The following is a 13,410-nucleotide window of genomic DNA, read 5'->3' on the forward strand; positions in this document are numbered from 1 at the left end:
AAGATCGCATTTCCCCCTCCAAAATCCTGCTCTCAAGAGGGCTTGAGAAACTTGGCCCTGCCTCCAGCCTCCCCCTCACTTACACTAGTTGGAGAAGTGACTTACCTGCTCTGGGACACCGGGAAACGGTTCGCTGTGCAGCAGCCTCCACTGTCTTGCTGGCCCCTTCCTGAGGCCGCTGTCTCCGGGCAGTGCCTGTTGTTCCCCGCACCCTGGCAGGCTCCGCCCGGTTAGTGCGCTATCTGGGGCTAGTTCTGCCCCTTTGTGGGGGAGGCGTGCACTTGTCCTCCAGCAGCTACAAGGTCTGTCATGGGGTGAGGGGGGAGATGAAACTAGAGGAGGAAGGAGGAGGAGGCCCAACACAGACCTCAGTGTCTGTTCTGGAATCAGCTGCGCCAACAGGAACGTCGATATGTTGGTTTCCCCTCCCTCAAACTACCTGCCAATTGATCCGGACTGAGGGAGAAGGAAGCTTCCACCTCACCCAAAGAGACCCAGGTGAATGAGCTCGCGACACAATGACTTTGTTTACGCCTGGTGTGCCCAGTCCTTGTCTGCTACATCACTTGTCTCTTACTCCACAGCAGAAAAACATGCCGCGCCTGCTCTCCTTTCTGCTGGAGACATGTGCGTCCACATCCATAAAGTTCCCTCAAAAAGTCCATGGGACTTTATCTGCACAAACTCCTTACATGCACCCACCCACCCACCCACACACACACACACACGTGCCTACTCCATGCTAGGTGTTATTCTAACCACCTGGTATACACTGACTCATTTGATCCTCATGGCAACTCTGCCGGGAAAGCGCGATGAGGCCTTGAGTGTGGAAGTAACTTGCCTAACGTCAAAGGGTTCACAAAGTGATGGTCAAAATTTAAACCCAGGCTGCCAGGTTCAGTGCACATTCTCCTAACTCCTCTGTCCCACTGCCTTCACCTCCTACTACAAAGACCAAAAACAGGCGGGTGAGAGTGCTGTTGGTAAGGACCTAACTTTGCAAAACCATGTCTACAAACCTCTTTGCTCTAATATTAGCTAAGGAGTGTCTACTTCCTTTCATCACCTCCACTCTCAACTTCTGTATTTCATTTCAATCCCTCCATCATGCTGATTTCTGTCATGCTTCAGGGCCTACACACACTCTTTTCCAGCCTCTCACATGACTGGAATCTTCATATCTTCGAGCCTCACTATGCAATTACCTCTGCCTCTCATCTTATGTATCACACTGCTGTGGCTCCTTTGTAGCTATCGTAAGTAGAAATCATACATGCATTTGTTTCATGGCTTAATTTCTTTCTATTTTCCTATCTAGGATTTAAAATCCATTATGGCAGTGTTTTTTGGCCTGCGTGGTCAACTGCATTATGAACAATGGTTGACACACCGTAGTTCTTCCAGACATATGTGTTGGAGAAATGGGTGCACAGCTATTCCAGTGCTGAACAGAGTAGTAGACACTCAGTAAACACTTGTTGCAGGAATTGAATGAATTTGGGATAGTCCCTATCACATAGCGAATACATAATAAATATTTATTAAATGAATTAAAGGTACATGAGTCATTTCACCAGTAACTGAAAGTCAGGATAACCCAACAAGGCAAACAAAACCTCTTACAATTAATTTCCTTGTCCTGGACCTTAATGGCAGAGCTACAATGTGGCAATATGTATCTGAGCACAATGAAGATGATAAATCAGAAAAGTTCACGCTTGATATATTCCAGAATTCTAGTCAAAGGCTTATGATCTACTTTCATGTCTGTATTTTGTTTCTAACTTGTTCATTATTTGAGTCCTGGCTGTTAGTGTGGTGTCTGACACATAGTACATGTTCAATAAATGTTTGCTGAATGAATCCACAGATGCACGAGTTAAAGAAGGAACTGTTCTACATCGTCTCCTCTTTTTCAGTGTCATAAGGCAAGTTTATATCTTCCCTTTCAGTGCCAGAGAGGTTACTAGAGTCTTTGGGATCTGTGATTTAAAGCCATCAGCTCACACCTGAGTTTCCAATCTTGGTAGAAGAGAAAGATTGGTAGATTAGCCGTGTAGAGTACAGCTAATCAAGGCTACAGCCACGGCTGAATAAAAACAGGAGATAGACAACAGGGGCATGGTGCCAAGGCCTCTAGCTTTGAAGGGAGCTGGTCATAGGCCCCTCTTAGTCTCAACAACTTCATGATTAGGTGAGGAAGAAGGCAAGGAAGAGTCAAGATGCCCTTTTAACCTCCATTTTGCAATGAAAACACTTCCCTAGACTAAAAATTAGGGATAAGTAGAATTATACTCTAACCACTGTTTGTCCTCTCTTCCCTCCACCCCTTCCTATGACTAACTGTTCACTGACTCCACCTGCATTTCTGGGACCTTGGAAAGTTGACTGTGTTACATTCCTAATGATATTCTCTGTGTTGCTAGTTCCACCAAAAACAAGCATCTGCTGATTGCTGCCCCTTAACTCATGTCACCTGGACTGTCCAGCGCCTCCGTGGACCTGGAACTGCAAAGTCTCCAATCTCCCCCCTCCCAAGCTCTTCACATCCCGCACACCCTCAAATTCCTTCCCTGTTCTTTAACTGCAGCGTTGCCCTGTTCACTTTGCCAGCCTCATTGGGGGCTAAATGGATTGCTGACTGTCTTCACAAACATCTCTGTGCAGAGCCAGTCTTGTGCTTTGCTTTCAAAATGCAAGCGAAAGTCAGTTCGGTTACTGAAGTGAAAAGAATCCAAGTTCCCTAGACCTTTGAACAAGGCACAGCGTCTCCGCCTGCCCTTACAAGAAACCAATCAGTGCCTTTGAGTTTGAGAAATTTAGATCAACCCTCCTTTTCTTGCCATGAAAGTGGAGGATTTTCATGACTGATACAGTCATGGTCCAGGATCCCACTCTCAGAAAAAAAGAAAAGAGGCAATAAGTAGGCAGGGAAGGGCCTGCTAGCAAAGGAATTCAATAGTTCCAAACTGCCCAAACAGAGGCTCTTCAACTGCACAGGAGCTGTTTTTGTCTTAGTTTAAAGATTTATTTATTTTTGCATAGAAGAACTGGGGGGCAGGTCAGAGGTGCAGGAGGTGCGAGGACTCACCAGAGACAGAGTGAGGAGCAGTGCAGGCAGACTGACTGAAACACACTGCTGAGGGGAGCAGCGGGTGTGACAGGAGAGGTCTGCTGCACCATGTGTGTCACCTCTCTAGCCGGGGATCGAACTCAACCCATCGTGTGATAGCACTGAGACTCAACCCCTAGGCCACCAGGGAGGCCCAGGAGCTTTTTCATTTAGAATTGATGAACATGCAGTTCGTGTTAGACTTACAGAGGTGAGAACACACCGGGTTCAAATGCTAGAAAACCTAAAGACATCCATACCAGTTATAAAACAGTCCCTTTAATATTTAAAATTTTAGTTTAAAAATAGTGATAATTGTTCATTGAATTATTCATAATTCTCTTGTGTAGGCTTTTAGGGAAATGCAGAGACCACCATGGCTCCCTCAGTTACTACCAGGAAATTGCCACACACTGTCCAGATAAACCCTGGCAAAGCGGGGAGCTGGAGAACTGTGCCAGCCCTGAAAGGTCAGGCTGCTGTTCTCCAACCTTCCCTCAGTGAACCCTTTCATGCAATTAAGACCACATTTTCTTATCACTCCCATGTCACTGCCGCTATTAGTGTTTGATGGTGTTTTTCTTCTTCTCTACGTGGTGTTATTCTGCTACTCTGGAGGCTACTCCTGCTTCTTCTGTAACACTAGCAGCTTTTTCTCATGCTTGCCACAGTCCATTATTTGGGTTTCAGCTTCTCCCCTTAGCGCGCTTATATTTTCAATTATTTCTTAATGGTTTTTGACCTTAGTAATTTAGCTTTACTCCACTTTAGAACATATTACTTTAACTTGGGCTGTTTGTAAATATTACCATGATAGTCTAGGTCTGAAAAAAGAGCCCACACCCATCAGAGCAATGGCCATCCTCAAAGCACAAAGCACTGGTGGGGAAGCAGTGCTTTCTCAGGAAGCAAAGAAACTGCTGTCAATAACAGAGCAGTTAACTCAACCAGGTGGAGGGCAGGTATGCTCTCAAACTGTGTTTCTGAGTATTGCTGTTCTGTGACCCAGAACAGAGGTGTTATTTACCTCAACGGAAAAATGGTAATTGTGCAAATTTGCATATATATTCATTAAGTATAATTTTCCTATTTATATGGTTTTGCAAAATAACAATACTCTTCATTATCAAAGTTATACGTTCTTATGATGAAGAATTTGGAAAACTGAGAAAGGTATAATGGCAAAACTAAAAACTGAAAGACATTTTTTCTTCTCATGATAACCACTGTTGACGTATTTGTGGTTTTCCTCACAGCAATTTTTAGATGCATCTGTAGAAAGCTTTAAAAAAATAAAAATCAACCCGATGTACAGCCTATTTTCCATTTGATATTTCACAAGAATTGAAGTTTTTCTTTACATTGCTTTAAACTCAGGACTAAAGATGAGAACTAACTATATTCCTCAGTTCACAGAATACTTTCATCAATATGGTAAGTTCCAGGCCCCTGTGTTATTTTATTTTTATTTTTCCTCTAGCATGCCTACTTATCCCTGATACCTACTGCCTTTCCTCTCAGATATGTATGCATCCTTCCTAAAGGTCTAATATTGTGGGGCGTGTGGTACCTTTAATTTGCATACATTGCTTTATACTATAGAATGCCTTTTATTTCTTTTTATTTCACTCAATGATAAATTGTCAGGATTTATCCATGCCACCATGTGTAAACCCACTTCCTTACTTCTAAATACTGCAGAGCATTTTAAGCTGCACACCCACTCCATTATGTATACTTTCTCCCACAGTGATGACATCTAGTCTACAACTCCCCGCAGCCATGTACAAATTTGTAATTGGGTAAGTTCCTCTGAAGGAAATACCCAGAAGACATATAGCTAAAGGGGACAAATGTTGATTAATTTCACAATGAAAGCCAGATTTTTCTCCAGAATGGTGATACCACAGTTTACCGACAGTTAATGAGACATCGTTTTGCTCATATCCTTACCAACATTGATATTATTTGGTTTTTGCAAATCTCATAGATGTAAAACAATAACTAGTTGTTTTAATTTCTGATTATTGGTGAGGTAAACCATCAACTTACTAATTGAGAGGTTATCCATAGCAGAAGGACTCCATAGCTAAGTTCCTACATGTTTCAACAGGGCTGAATTAACCAACATCACTAAAAAAGTCCTCCAGAAAATTTTCAAATTGTACTAGAGGTCCTATGCAGTGAAATAAGGAAAGAAAAGTAAATACAAGGCATGGTGATTGGAAAGGATGAAGTAAAACTGGTTTTACTCATAGATACTATTACTTCCTATGTAGAAGATTATAAGGAATCTACAAAATAACTACCAGAAATGTAAGGAAATACAGCAAAACTTAAGTTTGCAAAGTTAATAGAAAAAATTAACTATTTCTTTATACAAAGAAGGTACAGATGGAAAACAAAATGTATGAACTAACATTTGCAGTGACAACAAAAAACAGAAAATACAACAAAATATATTTGATAATGGTATCATGAAAACTATCAAACATTGATGAGATTTTTTTTAAACAAATAAAGATACACCATAGCCACGGATCAGAAGATTTCAATGTTAAGATACAAATTGACTCTGAAGTTGTCTCTCAATATAATCTCATTCAAAATGCAAGAAATATTTCATTAATCAATAAGCCAATTCTGCAATTCGTACTGAGCCATAAAGCACCAAAATAGCCAAACTAATTTTGAAATAGAACTAATTCGGAAGACTTACACTATCTGATTTCAAGACGTACTCTAAAGTATCGTTAATCAAGATAGTATGATATCAATGAAAGACAGAGATACTAAGGCAACAAAGCAGACTAGAGATTCCAGAAGTAAACACATATGAATTTTTGACAAGGGTGTCAAGGTAATTCCACAAAAAATATGCACAAATAATAGACATCTGTGATATAACTAAAAGTAGAAGTCAAAATAAAAGTTTCTTAAAGAATTCTTTAAAGAGGATCTTCACAACCTTGGCTAAGCATCTTTCTTAGAACATAAAAAGCACAGATCAAAGGGGGGAAATGGACAGATTGGACTTTATCAACATTGCAGTCTTCTGATATTGGAAAGACTCTGTTAAGAGTGAAAAGGCACTCAGCATTCAAAAAAGATAAACACATGCAATTTGCAGCAACATGGATGGCGCTGGAAGGGATCATGCTCAGCGAAATAAGCCAGAAAGAAAAAGAAAAATACCGGATGGTCTCACTCATAGCAGGAATCTAGAAAACTTAAATAAGGGACCAGGAAAATGAATAACTATAAGAAAGTGAAAATCAAAATCAACAAACAACTATGAACCAGAGACACTCTGTGGGGGGTGGGGTTGGGGAGGGGAGGGATTGGGGTCAAAATAAGGGGGTTGCAATTGTATGGAGAATATAAAAATAAAATTTATTAAAAAAAAAAAGAGTGAAAAGGCAAACCACACACTGGGAGAAAATAGCTGCAATGCATCTTTCTGAAAAAGAATTAGTATCTACCATACATAAAAAACCTCTATAGTTCACTAAAACAAACAACCCATTAAAAAATAGGCAAACTATTTGCATGGCTACCTCAAAAGAGATATAAGGCTGATCAATAAGTACATAAAAAGATATTCAACATCCCTAGCCATGAGAGAAAGACAATAATGAGATACTTCTACATACTTGCTCTAATAGCTCAAATTCGAAAAGACTGACAATTCTAAATGTTGATGAGAATGTGGAGCAACTGGCATTCTTACATATTGTGGTAATGGGAAACAGTTTGACAGTTTCATATAGAAATAAACATACCATACATATAGGTCAATAATTTCACCCTTAGATATTTCTCCAAGAGAAACGAACATATATGTCCAAAGACATGAATGCCCACAGCAGTTTTATTCAAAATAACCTAAGAGTGGGAACAAATGAAATGTTCGCCTATCAGTACATGAGTCAATTGTGGTGATTCCATGCAACTGCACACTACTCAAATACAAAAAGAAAAGAACTGCTGATACCTGCAACAAACTGAATTTCAAAAAAAAAAAAATGCATGAATAAAGTAAACCAGAAAAAAGAGAGTACTCTATGATTCCATTCCTATGAAATTCTTTTTCATAAGAAGAATTAAATTGAGAGAAATTGAGAGAAAGCAGAGAAGTAGTTACTGGGGCTGGTGGTGAGTGACTTGCAAAGAATCACCTAGGAGTTGCTTGATTTCTTTTTCACTCATCTTAACAGAGAAGCCACTTATATATTTGATTGAAGGAATATGGAAAGAATAGGAGACTCATGTTCTTAATCTAATACCTCACTGTATCTAATGACTGGTGTACACAATTAGCCATGTATGCATGAAGATAAATATTTTTGTACCATTGAAATTGAAGTATATCCAGAAGTGTACTCAGAGCCTTAAATATATTATTCATATATTCTCAATCCATTCATTCACACAGTTACCATATATGCAAATGATGATGGGCTCCTTTGTGAGAAAGAGACATAGTAGAAAGGAAAGTGGCTATCTAGCAAACTTTCCATATGAAAGAAAATCAGTATGTTAAAAATCATGACCAAGGTGCCTTTATAGAAAGTATCTCACTTTTTCTGGGAGTCTGGTTATAGAAAAATGATTGCATAAGGAACTCAGAGTTCTCATAAATAGCTTTCAAATGGTCCCCATTGCAATTGTTCACTTCAAGCCAGAAGGTAATGTATGGCTGTATTTTAAATGTCAGAATTGTATGATAATTCTGGAATATAGATTCAATTGCTATCCTGCAAATACCTGTAAATTTACTCAAGGACACTCATTTAACAGAGTATTTGTGGACTTAAGTTTTCTCTAACTGGATATTATTATTTGGTTTTCCACTTTCTCCCTATGTTGCAATGTTGTTGATTTATCTTTTAATTTTGTATCCTGCCAATTGACTGCATTTGTTTGCTATTTCTAATAGAATTTCTATTGGAGTTTTTGGATTTTGCATGCATATTATCACGTAATGTGCAAATAATGATAGTCTTACTTCTTTCTTGAAATGGTATGCCATTCATAGCTTTCCCTTGCTAATTGATTGATTTGAAGATGGTATTGTGTGTCTGGATTATGGTGATGGTTACCCAAGTCTATAAATGATACCTCAATAGGATTGACCAAAAATAATGTGAATTGACTTGGCTCTGTAGAAGACTCTTAAAGGCAAGAACAACAATACAAGATTCTGAAATGGGAAAAAAAGATGTCTCATGAATAGCTCAAAGGTCAAGGATTATGTAAAAGTATTTTACCAGATTAATGAATGCTCAAACTAAATATTTTATAAAATGGCAACACTGTGATTTTAGTAAAGAAAAAAACAACAAGGAAAGCAAAATTGTAAATGTGTGTGCATACATACGTGTGTATGTTTCCTGGAGTACATCAGGGTTGTAAAATAGTAATGTGGATATTAAATTAGCAAAAGGAGGTTTCAGAGATTATACTGTAAACTAAGGGAAAGAAACTTGAAAACAGTTACAACAGGTGAATAATACTTAACACTTCTTGATAAGGAATGGTGAAATATATGCACATGGTGAAAATTACACACAGAGGAAAACACATCCCAATGTCTTTGAAAGCAAAATAGCCAGGCTTGATCCCTGCAACAGTGTAATTTTTCTATATAATTCAAGAGGGCAAAACTATGATTCATGTCAGAGGCTGAAAAGTTCAAACATGGCATCTGTCATCAGTGACACTAAATAGTATATAAATTTCCTATTAGGTGAGGCAAACCAGAAATGTCTCTATGTTTGACAATTCTCTTTTCCTCTGAAGGGATTTAAGACAAGATCCTAAATAACCTTTAGCAGGAAAGATAAAATCATTGACTGGAGAAAGGGACAGAATTCTGCCACCTGTGGCCAGAAAAGACATTATGAGGATTCTTCTCTTAAAAGGAGAACATCTTGTGGATATTGGAAAAAATAAGTCATTGGCCGTTAATGACTATAATGCAATGTATGCTCAGGATGCCTTTGCAAATGTTATGCCAGGAAATGTATAGTAAAGGATCCATGTCCCATTTACGATTCCTTTTCTTCTTTTATTAATACATTCTTTGGTGTCTTGCTGCTTCATGCTTTCCATCCAGTATCATTTTCTTTTACTGCTTTGTTTGGCTCCATGTTCTCTTCCACCACTAGCAACCTGGGCTGAAAGCCAGCACATGCATGTCATCCTGTAATTTTCTCCAGGTCCATGTAATCATTTGTAATTTCATCTTTGCATAATCATACAGAGTTTTAAATCCCCATTTTATAAAACGTGATTTTATATGCTTTTTAATGGTCTCTTTTCAAAATAAATCATGGAATCTCCCCAATTTATCACTAAGTCCTGCTCTAACTTGTTCTTTTTGATGGCATCATAATGCTCCAGTGTGGATGACATGCAATTTACTTGAGCATTGATTTATTGCAGGGGATTCACTTTGTTTTCTAAACAGACACATATATACGCATCCATATAAACTGGGGTAGATGCGCCAGGGGTAGAATTAAGTCAAAGATCATATAATCATTTTAAAATGAATATGAATTTCTTTCTCAAAAGAGCATAACAGCCCACAGTTTAATAACAATGTCTGAGGGTTCGCTTATCGCTAGGGTCCACAATCAGTACGTGCTAGTGTTTACATTTTTGCCAGTCTGATAGTGGAGATATTTCACTGTTACTTTATTTGCATTTTGATGACTAATGAGCTTGAACGCTGTTGAATTCATTTTCGGCCATTTGGTGCTCCTCTTTGGTAAACTACGTATTTATTTCGTTGCCCCATTTTTCTGCTGGATTCTCTCTTTTTTAAGACCTCTTTATATATTACAGCTATAACTGCTGTTTCTGAACTCTGTGTGGCAGTCCTGTTGTGCTAGTTTATTGTCAACTTGCTTTAAATACAATTTTCCATAACATTTGCATAACAAATATGTCCACTTTTTCACTCATAGCTTTTGAGTTATAATCTTATTTAAGGTTTTCTTTATCTCCAGATTATACTAATAATAACCCCTAAATATTCTTGCAGTTTCTATCATTTTAATATTTAACAGTAAGGTCTAAATCCACTTGGATCGAGTCTTCTCTTTTGTATTTGGTACAGGATAGGAGTACATTTTTATTTTCTTCCTAAAGACTAATTCTGTCAGTACCATTTCATAAATAATCCATATTACTTCACTGAACTGGAATACTGATTTTTACATATGAACTTCTTATATATATTATATATATATAATTGTATACATTTAGAAATTCTTATCTCGCTACTTGTTTATAGACCAATGATAGTAATAGCCACTGAATGTTCACCTTCAGTTTTTGTTCCCAAGGAAATCAGAAATCCCTCTGAGGCTGCAGTTTCTTTCCCTCAAGTCGTGTCTAATTTGTCCATCACACCACACTATTAGGCTGACAGGCAAGGCGGATCTCTGCCACCTCATCGCTGCATCCCTACCATTCTTCCTTCCACCCGCCCCAATCCTTGCAGCTTTGACCCTTGAGTCACAAGCCTGTACAACCCACGACGCATCATGTGCAGAGTCACCTAGTGACCCTGGGTCAATCCCCGTCACTTCTGCAAGACTTTCTGCTTCCAGGCCATTGTATCTATTTCTAACCAATCGCGATTTTTCCTACTTGCCATCCCACATCCACTCCCTCAGATTTCTTTTGATAAACTCACCAATAATTTGCACAAAGCTAAATTCAATAGTCAATTCTCAGCCTTATCTACATTTTCCTGCAGCTGAAAAGTTAATTATTCCTTTATTGTGAAGCATTTTTTCATTCACGTGGCTTCCAGAATGTTACCTCTAAATGATAGAAAACCTAAGGACTCTATCCTTAAACTGTTCTCTGCCTAATCTCAACAACCTTGGCCATCGCATCATTCTGTAACTTTAAGTCCACTTACTGTAGGGGCAGGGATGGGCACGGTGCAGGTTTTCTGATCCAACAGACCGGGTCAAGGAGGAGTCAGAGTCCTCAGTGGTTTTTGCAGGTCTTCTATCTAGATTTACCAGGCACACGGCAGGCAGGGGTGCTAGGGGGTCGGGAGGCTGGCGGTTCTCCCAGCCCCCAGCAAGCCTTCACTCTATCTGGGCCCTCCGGCCTTCTCTCTCGGCTTCTGCTACTTCTCTCTCTGCTTCTGTTTCGGCTTCTCCTGGCGTCCCCGTGACGCCACCCTTAAAAGCCCAGTCTCAGCCCAGGTGAATCCCATCTACCTCTGCCCACACCCTACTCCAGGTGCCCGCCATCAGGCATGCATTCAGGACCGCCAGGATCCATCATCTCTCCTGGTGGTGGGAGGGCAGAAAAGCCAGACATTTTCCCTTACCCTACACTAACACACAGACAACTCCCAGATTAAATCTCCAGCGTTTCTTCACGCTAAGCTCAAGATACGTATATTCAACTCCATCCTCAACTTCTTCCTTGGATGTTTAGTAGACATCTAAAACAAAACATCTCCATGTCAGGGTTCAGAGAAGGAGAGAAAACCAGGCTAGCTATTGTAAGCAAATGGACGTCATTACAGGGGCTTGAATTCTCATAGTTACTGGGAGTTCTAGAGGGGAGGGGAGGGGAGGGGAGTAGCATGGTTCCTAATAAAATGTTCCCTGTGGCGTGTGTTCTACCACATCTGTCCATTGTGCAGGCTTCTTTGCTTCAGTAACAAGAGAAACAAACAAAACCGTAACAGGTGTGTCTGGTGTTGTATATATCTTAACTCACTGGATCCTTCTCACAACTAAACTTTACCAGGTAGCTATGATTAGCCCCATTTAACAAATGAGGAAAATGAGGTACCGCGGCATGAAGCAATGTGTCCCAAGGTTCACAGAGAAACTGCCGAGCAAAGTTACAAACGCAGGTTGTCTGGCTAAAGAAGCTGCCGTCTTCATTCCTGCGTTACACCGATCCTGCTGGGCGCCCAGGCCCCAAGTGTTAGAGCCGCGCATGAGAACTCTCAGGGCCTGTGTCACCAGCTCCTGTCACCTCTGCCTTCCAAGCATATTCAGAACCTGACCATCGATCGCTTCTCGGCCTTTTGGCTGGGAGCAAGCGCAGAATCTGACCATCGTGGTCCGAGCCTCTGCCTCTCTCAGCCGCGATGCAGCCAACGCCCCTCTCCCTGGTCTCCCTGCTCCTCCCCTGACCCCCTTCAATCTAGCCTCATCACAGCCGCCAGTGACACTGTTTCCACGTAAGTCACATCCTGTCCCTCCAGGGTTCAAAGTCCTCGCATTGCTCCCTGCCGCTCGGCTAAAGTGCAAGTCACTGTGATGTTTCACACGCCGGAGGCCATCTCCCTCCTAGTCCCTCTGCAGGTCCTATCAGTCTCTCCCTCCCTCTCTCCCCTTCAGCCATCCTGCCCCTCTTGCTTTCCTTCAGATCGCCCTAGAACAACATCACTTTGAATTCCTCAGGCCTGAGATATTCTCCGAGACAGCAGCTTCTTGAGCTCCTTCCTCAAGTCTTTGCTTCCAGTGTCACTTTCTCGGAGCAGTCTGCTAGGAATTGTGCGCCTGCGTTGCCCATGCCTTCCTCGTTTTCCCCCACAGCTTTGTCATCCTAGCATCTACCTCGATATTTACCTCAGTTTTCCTTTGCCTGCTCTCTACTCTGCTGTGTTTTGTCTCCATTGTTCACCCTGAATTGACTCACTGTAATATTTTACTACCCCAGCGGCTGGATTTTAAAATAAAAATTAGAATGACGTTAACATTACATGGCTTGTCTGTGGGCAAAAATGAACTTGCCTCTAGAATGTCACACTCTGACTTCATAACTATATCGTGCAGGTTTTCAGGTCTTACTTACATTTATATAGTGACTTATCTTTGGCTTCCCATTTTCCTAATCCTTGTTCATTTATGTGGCCATTTTTCATAGTTTATATACATTATTTGCAGCCCCTTCAGTATTTTCTCTTTTCAATGCATTCCCTCCATGTATCCATTAAATTATTCAGGAAAATGTCCTCCAGGGTACAAGTCTTACTTGAATCCAATCAATTGTTCTAAGTACGGGTAACCTTCGAAGAGGTAATGCCGAAATCATGACAAATAATGCAAATCTGCTAGATAGAGAAAAGCTGATAATCAGTACCAGGCCTGTTTAAAGGGCATTTGGAGATTCTGGTTATGTATCACCAACTGCATGGAAAAATCAGCACAAAGGAAGATTCTAAGTGTTATCCACCATCTCCTTTTGTCAAGGATGAGACTCAGGGAAAAACTAGTTGTTTCTGTGAAATCCAGGGAAAG

At 40.4% G+C, this 13,410-nt stretch overlaps 1 protein-coding gene across 4 annotated transcripts in view; it reads right to left on the reverse strand.

Moving 5' to 3' along the window:
• The window catches only part of LOC119245848 (RNA polymerase II elongation factor ELL2-like), a 147,720-nt gene that overhangs the window by 118,797 nt on the left and 15,513 nt on the right, over positions 1-13,410 (reverse strand). The window contains exon 1 of one of the 4 annotated variants that reach the window (XM_054695523.1): positions 11,055-11,206. The exons of 2 other annotated variants lie outside the window; for them this stretch is intronic. The gene's annotated coding sequence lies outside the window, so the exon portion shown is untranslated. Of the gene's footprint in view, positions 1-105; positions 126-11,054; positions 11,207-13,410 lie in introns of those variants that run through there. One more of the 4 variants, XM_054695522.1, reaches the window with a different exon arrangement.

Source organism: Talpa occidentalis, unplaced genomic scaffold (genome assembly GCF_014898055.3).
Source record: "Talpa occidentalis isolate TD23 unplaced genomic scaffold, MPIMG_talOcc4v2.1 talOcc4.15, whole genome shotgun sequence".
NCBI lineage: Eukaryota > Metazoa > Chordata > Mammalia > Eulipotyphla > Talpidae > Talpa > Talpa occidentalis.